At 37.1% G+C, this 8,804-nt stretch overlaps 1 pseudogene; it reads left to right on the top strand.

Moving 5' to 3' along the window:
• The first annotated feature begins 656 nt into the window (after nt 1-656).
• On the top strand, nt 657-794 carry LOC145244059 (U2 spliceosomal RNA; annotated as a pseudogene).
• The last annotated feature ends 8,010 nt before the right edge of the window (nt 795-8,804 follow it).

Here is an 8,804-nt window from a genome sequence, read left to right as displayed (position 1 = left end):
GTTCCGGCAGATACTGCAAGCAAAGACCATATGTGTGGGCAACCTCACATATAAGACCTTGGTCAATGTAGGGGCAACCCTTCATAGCAATTGTCACTATCCAACTCCCCTACTCCCCGGTGAGTTGGTCCCCATTTCCCCTTCACTCCTCACATTAAAAATCGGCCTTGTGCATAATTTGCTCGGTGAGGGAGCAAATAAATACCATCTGTTCCGGCAGATACTGCAAGCAAAGACCATATGTGTGGGCAACCTCACATATAAGACCTTGGTCAATGTAGGGGCAACCCTTCATACCAATTGTCACTATCCAGCTCCACTACCCCCCGGGGAGTTGGTCCCCATTTCCCCTTCATTCCTCACATTAAAAATCGGCCTTGTGCCTAATTTGCTCGGTGGGGGAGCAAATAAATACCCTTTTCTTGGTCTTTTTGGCCAAGATCAAAGTGTTGTATCTGTTCTGGCAGATACTGCAAGTAAAGACCATATGTGGAGGAAACCCCACATATAAGACCTTTGTCAATGTAGGGGCAACCCTACATACCAATTTTCACTATCCAGCTCCCCTACCCCCCGGGGAGTTGGTCCTCATTTCCCCTTCACTCCTCACATTTAAAATCGGCTGCCTGATTTGCTCGGTGAGGGAGCAAATAAATACCCTTTTCTTGGCCTTTTGGCCAAGATCAAAGTGTAGTATCTGTTCTTACTACATACTGCACTTATGTTTGTAACTTTGTGATATAAAATGGGAGATCACATTTCTGTATTAATTTAATGTATAATGATCACCCACTCCACAACCAGTCAGTCTCAAAGCCATTCATGTCATTCTCCAGATCATTCAAGTTGTTTTTGAAGGATTTCAGTTATTTTTAACGATTCAAGTCATTCTTACGTTCATTCAATTCATCCTTAAGTTCATTAAAGTCATTCTAAGTCATTTACTTTTTATTTATTTAAGTCATTTCAGCCCATTTTTCGGTCATTTTAGTTTATCTTTAAGAATTTCATGTCAATCCTACATTCATGCAGTCATTCATTACACGAGAGCATGCGACTAATGGCTATCGGCCTTGTTTACAAAGGAGCCACCAATTATCAAGACCCGGAGGCCACACGAGGATTATGACTAATGTAGTAATCGATGGTGGTAGGAATTGGGTAAATTCGATTACTTAAGGAGATGGCTCATCGAGAATTTGTTCACATTGGACTTGAAGACAATCATATTGTTGTCAGTTGGAAAGCAGGCAAACGGAACAGAGTTCCACAGGCGTGCAGTTCTAAGAAATAAGCTTTGTTCATAGAATCTACGTTTAGGTTTAGACACAGCAAAAGAGCGGGAAAATTATTTATAGTGGTTTCAGCTAGACGAGTGTTTCTCGTGAAAGTTTGGCGAGGGGGGACCATAGATTGGAGCTCAGACGAGCACTTGCCATGAAACTAACGATAAAGAAGAGAGGCTCATAAGCTGTCTTCAGTGAGAAAGAGGTTGCAGGGAAGAGAAAAAACAGTTATAATCAGCAGAGAAGCAGTCCGGCGGTAATGTGTTTCAAAGGTAGTAAGTTTTGTGCATCTCTCTTAGGTACTCGGAGATTAAAGCTCAAATTGTACACTGGTTAGATGTGATTTTGTAATCCCATAGCTATTGGTACGACTTTTGTATCCCTAAAAAATACTCGACAGCTGTGTGTCTCAAAAAGCTCGCTTTGAACAGGTGAACATCGTCAGCTTTGGATGGTAACTCACACGGGAGAAGGTAACTCTGATTAAAAATTTCTGCAGCCTAATGAGATTAACTCATCAGGGAAAAGGCTAAAAGAATAACATCCGACAGAAAAGCTGGAGACAGCCTAAACTATATATATATATATATATATATATATATATATATATATATATATATATATATATATATAAAAGTGAACGCGTCTGTCTGTCTGTCTGTGTACATTTCCCTACGCAATAACTCTGTCAATGTTTAGTCTATAGACTCGAAATTTGAAATACCGGGTACTGAGATTTGGGAAAATCGATGTGACGGGTGTCAGCCAGAAATTTGGCTGTTAAGGGGTCAAATTTCAACGATTTGACCTTTAAGAACTCTACCAAACTCCTCCGACAATTTTGGGTCTAGACACTTGAAATTTTAGATATAGGTTTCTTGAACCTGGATCTAACTTAATAAAGTGATTTAAGCCCGAAACTATAAATTTTAAGGGATCATAATAGAGGTCAAATTAAAAAAAAATGACTGCTTTTTCTTTTTTGCTCAACATACACTTCCAAATACTCGGGCAACGCCGGGCACCCATGCTAGTATATATATAAAACTGAATGTGTGTGTGTGCATGTGTGTGTGTAATATAAAGCTGAATGTGTATGTGTGTGTGTGTCTGGGCACGAATAGGCTCCTATATGGTTGACTATTTAAAAAAAACTGATTACATATAATGATAGAAGATGTATCGAGACAGAGGAATGGGTATGTTTGATCTGGCAGAACGGTGGTTCATTAAAATTGTGGGGTCTGCGTTCGCGCCTGGTCCACTAAGTATGGACATAAAAAATTTAAAAATTAAAAAAAAAACATTTACAAGTGTTTTTGATATAGATGTACATAAGGATACTTAGATAAGTATGTTTTAACTTAAATAGGGATGGTATGATAAAATTGTGGGGTCTGTGTTCGCGCCTGGCCTCCATAGAATAGAAATAGGCACAAACTTTAATAAAAACTTTTCATATCTATCCGCGTAAGTATACTTTGATAATTATGTTTCAGTTTGAAGAAATATGGTATAATAAAATTATGTGGTGTTCGTTTGCACCTGACATCCATAGAATGGAAATATGTCACAAAGTTTAACAAGGTTTTTTTAATATAGATCCACAGAATATTGTGATAAGTGTTTCAGTGTGAACAGGTATGGTATAATGAATTATGAGGTTTATCTATTTTATTTTTACTTTTATCATATTTTGCTTTGGTTTTGATACCCCCAAATTCGACCCAAATTTAAAACCCTTCCTTTTCATAATCTACCATACTTTCATAAATCAGAGTCCATTTTCTGTAGGCTGTTTTTGAACCCAGTCAACGACGGGTACTTTTGCTAGTATATATATATATATATATATATATATATATATATATATATATGTGTGTGTGTGTGTGTGTGTGTAATAGGGATGGAAAGATTCCAATATATTTTTCTCGATTCCAATACAATTGCCGATTCTGTATTAAATTCCCGATTCCGATACAAGTACCGATTCTAATTCGAATCTTTTATGAATCTCTAAATATTTAGCTAATAAAATGCTTATTGTGTTACGATTACCGTAAAAAACACATCTGGAATGTGCTTATATTTTCTCAAGCGTAAAAACACACTTGTGACAGCGGGGATCTATAGATCACCCCCCCCCCCGCCACAAGTTTATAATTAGTTTAAAATCAATAAATATTTATCATTTTATCATTACTACCTGTTAGGGAAATTTAAAAAGAAAAAAACATCAAATATAAAAATATAATTAAAAGAATCGTTTTTGGCTTCGGAAAACGGACACAATTTTTTTCGATTCTGATACCCTCCAAAAAACTTATGATTTTTCCATTTCCCGATTCCGATTAATCATCTCAACATGAAGATTTATATACATGTATATAAGTGAACGTGTGTCTCTGTGTACATTTTCCTACGCAATAACTCTGTCAATTTTCAGTATACAGACTCAAAATTTGATATACAGGGTACCGAGATTGGGGAAAATCTTTGTAATCCGTTTTCTGCCAGACATTTGGCTGATTTGACCTTTGAGAACTCTACCAGACTCTTCCGTCAATTTTGAGTCGAAACACTTGAAATTTTAGATATAGGTTCCTTGGACATGGATCAAACATAATAACTTGATTTGAGGCCAAAACAATAAATTTTAAGGGGTCATAATAGGGGTCAAAATTTTTAAAAAATTGACCTCTGCGATCTCTACCAAATTACTCAGACAATTTCTGGTCTAAACATTTGAAATTTTACATAAAGGGTATTCAGATATAGAGCAATGTTTTTAATCGCCTTGCGTCGAAAATTTATAATTACGAATATATAAATCTATGTATGTATGTTTGTGTGTCTGCCTAAAACTTTCGACAGAGACGACGACTTTTTACAAGATCAGTATTGTTTTGAAGCTCGACCATTCAGACGACAAATACTGAACAATTAGCTAAAAACATTAATTTCTTCAACCTAAACTGGGCACTTTTCTACAGGTAGGGGGTCGCATCCCCTTTTTTCGATTGTCTAGCCTTAATTTAAACCTACGTCACTTCCCGTTATATGTCTGTGTGTGTGTTTTGTGCAAACTTATGGGTTTTGTTTGCATGATAGTATGTTTGTAGTATACAACCAAGAACACTCGTTAAAAGTAATATATATATATATATATATATATATATATATATATATATACATACATACATACAGAAGGGTTGGTACGATAATGCACATTACGTGTAATAAAGGTTTACCTGTTCGATCTGCCGCTGCATCCAGCTGCGTATGCGAATTATTTGCATTTATCTCTCGCGTTGATTATGTCAGTTCAGACGCTTTTTATCCTTTCCCTTCCGCAGTCGAAGCACTTAAGGGCCACTCTCGTTCGACCGACTGATGTTACCACAAAAAAAAAAAAAAAAGAACAGGACAGGAAAGAAAAACGAAACGCGAACCAGAAATCTGCCACAATACCAAAAGTAATGGCGCCAGTATCCATCTTTTTTTTTTTTTTTTTTTTTTTTTCATTTTGCTTCATCCTCGACTCTCTTCTGGTCCACCATCGCCTTTCTCACCGCCTTATCACTCTCACGGGAACTAATGGATCAGTTCAGGTAAAGTCAAACGAAAATACTCAAGTAACAGCCACGAGGTCAAGAAGTAATTCTCATTTATAGTACGTAGACTAGATACGCTTCCTTACTTATGCACATTTGCGAACCCAAAACAAACGTGGAAATAGAAACAGAATATAAAAATTCAAAATAAATTCAAATAACTTAGCATTAAACAAGGGAACGAAGAGAAATCCCTTACTTTGAGTCGTTCCCGGAAAGTGATAAAAATGTGTGTGTGTGTGTGTGTGTCCCTCTCTATCCCTACATATATATAGATAGATAGATAGATAGATAGATATACGTATATATACTCCAATAAATTGTTTTTGTTTTTTGATATTCATATTAAACCCCTTTCTTCTATTTATTCCAAAAGAAAATACAACTTTGTTATACATGAGTCGTGAAATTGCCTTCATCTGCAAAAGATCTAGCTAATTTGCATATTCTTTTAAACATTCCTTTTAATTAATCCCCTATTAGTTTTTTTTCGGTTTTCTCATGGTATGATAAATTTTAGTTAACTATTACGTGTAATTATATTCATGCAGATATTCTACATGATTTATACTTGTGTCATATTTGCGTGAAAACGTATAGTAAACACACACCTCTTTAAGTGGTCGGATCTCTCGTTCTCAGGTCCAGCAACTGACCTCCAACTTCTTCGGAAACTGTGGCTCGTGATGTCAAGTCTACCAGGAAACCTCCACATTGAATTCTTGGCCTGTGTAGAATTCTGTTGAAAAGCAGAAAGCAAAACTTTGCAGGCGCTTGAAAGAAGACAGACAAAATCAGGGTTTATATCTACTAAAAGTTAATTTCACAAAAGTTACAGATCTTTTTTACATATGTACAACGTTCAGTTACTAAAACATTTCCAGTTTCACAAATCTCTTTTTTTCGTCACTGGATGCTGATCAGTATGGCGGAGAGGGGGTCGTCAGGCGTTAGGAGCTTCTTCTATCTCGAGATTTCGGCGCAAAATCTGTCGAATCCTAGCAGGCATTGGCTTTTTATACTAAGGCCACGGGTTGGGGTCTGGCGATCTGCTGGACCAATCAAAGCCAGCCACGTATCTGGGAAAACCCCAGATACATTTGCGTGTGTGCACTTCTACAATATTACCAGAGTTTTTGTCATTTGAGACCAAAAATGAAATCCCTTTTACACGACCTCAGGGTCAAAACCTATCATTCAGAGGCCACGATAGGTTTGGTTTCATCTCCACATTGTTTTGACATTTCCGGTTTCTTCATTCTCCAACAACAAAACACATGTCTGGTTTAACAAATAAAAAACATATATATATATCTGTTTTAATTAAAGTGTTTTTTATACTTGCCGTTGTCCGGGATTCAATTAAACAATCTTAGCATTTTAGCGCGGTCTTCATCAGGTCTCAGGTGGTCTCAGCCTCCCTAATGGGGAGCAAATCGCTCCCTCAAGTCGATCATGTGACATTTATATATATATATATATATATATATATATATATATATATGTGTGTGTGTGTGTGTGTGTGTGTGTGTGTGTGTGCATATTATTTAATTGGAATTCATTATTGAGATGAGTATTATTTATTACTTACTGGAGTGCCATCAGGTATAATCGAACCCGAAACCATAACTTATGCAAAATTCTTCCATAGCCCTAGAACCTCCTGTGGGTGGGTAGGTCATCTACAACTTTGTAGATGGTTTAGTAACGAGGAGTTCTTTTTACAGGGTGGTGGCCCCACGCCCAACCTTCTCAGAAGGTATATACAGCGCCGAGTCAACCATCTGGTACTGGCCAGGCTCAACGTTGCTTAACTTCAGTGATCTGGCGAGAACGGTGTGTCAACGTAATTTTGCCGTACCTATGAAGAATTCTTGTTAAAATTATTTGTAAAAAAAAAAGATGAAAAATTCTTGGTAAATTTATTTAGAAAAAAAAAAAAAATAGATGACTTAAGTGCCATCAGCTATAATCGCAACCGAAACCAAAACATATGAAGAATTCTTGGTACAATTATTTATTACAAGAAATAGAAGTCCATAACAATTAAATGACAGTCACTCCGATGTAAGCGTGGCTCACAAAATAAATAACACACACGCTATCCTGTTAATATAAAAATACAAGCAAAAAAAGTATTATATAGGCAATCCACGAGTAACGTCATCTCCAGAAACAGTCTTCATTTCTTACAATACGGGAAACACTCCCATTTACTGCACATCTTGTGACAGCAATACTATCACGAAAATATAGCGGTAATATTTACAAGACTCGTTCCAAAAGTATTTTCCAACTCCAAAAGCTGAAGAGCTACAAAGACAAGATCGGTACGATTAAAATTAGCGACCTTTTCTGCTGCATAATACATTTTTCTACATAGCCAGCATCATTCTTAATGCTTTTTTATCAGTGGCGGATGATGGTTGTTTAAGCATGTCCGGAGCGCGCTTAGTCATGGGAGTCATTCAAAAAGTAAAGCCTCCTATTTTTTTTTAACTCAAAGAGTTGAAGAACTAGGAAGACGAGAGTGGTACCATAAAAAGGAACGACCTTTTACGCTCAGGAATTTATTTTTATGCATAGTCACTTCCATTCTCAATTCAGTTTTGTCAGGAATTTAATGACGCATTTCTGCTTCTGACGCACGTCCATGACAGGTGTTTCTGTCTTTGAGTTTCGCACGTCAATATCTGCAACAGAGAGACGAAACTTTCAGGTAATACATGCATTAGGTAAAGCATCATAACAATGACATTTTCTTTCCCATTAATTTTAAATTAATTACGAGTACAAATGAGAAAATGGTAAATATTTATTGATTTTAACTTTCTAGTAAAACTGAAAGCTATTGATGATATCGATATGCGTAAGTCCGTTTGACGCTAACCAAATATATCTATGCCCATATTATTAGGTTAGTGCAAAAATAATGTCATTTTTTGACGTTCAACTTCAGAAGCTCATAACTCCTTTCATAATAAACATTATTAATCGAAATAAGAACCATTAGAATCGACACATTTTTGCCAACGAGAAACAAGTTTATTTATCCCATTAGCATAGAAATCCGGAGTTCTGGAAGCGATAAAGTCATTGAAGGCCGATTCAGCATCGTCTTGGCTTTTAAAGCATTTTTCGCGCAGGAAGTTGTCGAGATGCTGGAAAAGTGATAATCAGTAGCCGAGAGGTCCGGTGAATATGGCGGATGAGGCAGAGTTTCGTAGGCCAACTCATTGAGCAACATGTAGGCGAGCGTTGACATGTAGGAGAATTTGTCTCTTCATATTGACCAATCCCAGGCACATACGTTAGAGTTTCTTGTTCATTTCATTAATTTGTCGGCAGTATTTCTCCGCTGTAATCATTTCGTCCGGATTCAAGAAGCTGTAATGGATGTAACCGGCTGCAGACCAGCAAACAGTCACCATAACCTTTTTGGTGCAATTCAGGCCTCGGGAAATGTTGTGGAACTACTCCAGCAACGAACGTCGCCGGTTGTCGTAGAGGATCCACTTCTCATCACACGCTAGACGCCGCTCGAGAAATGGGTCGTTTGTGTTGCGCTGAAGGAGCGTAAAAGGCACCTACAGATGACGTTTTATTATATTTATTATTATTATTATTATTATTATTATTATTATTATTATTATCGTTCAATTCATGCGGCACCCATTTATCCAACTTTTTTGACTTCCCTCTTTGCTTTAAATGGCGAACGACTGTTGAGTGGTCGACTGGAGTTCAAAAGTAACTTCTCGTGTGGTTTTGTGAGGATTGGCCTCTATTAAGGCTTTCAAATGTCCTTTATGATTCGCAGTCGGCCGGCCGCGACCGTCTTATTCTTCAAGAATCTCGTCACCATTACGAAATTTCTTGAACCACCGTTGTGTCCCACGTTCGT

Source organism: Euprymna scolopes, chromosome 22 (assembly GCF_053919585.1).
Source record: "Euprymna scolopes isolate OS-2025 chromosome 22, ASM5391958v1, whole genome shotgun sequence".
NCBI classification, from domain to species: Eukaryota; Metazoa; Mollusca; class Cephalopoda; order Sepiida; family Sepiolidae; genus Euprymna; species Euprymna scolopes.
Note: the sequence above shows the minus strand (reverse complement) of the source record. Positions and strands in the feature narration are given on the sequence as shown.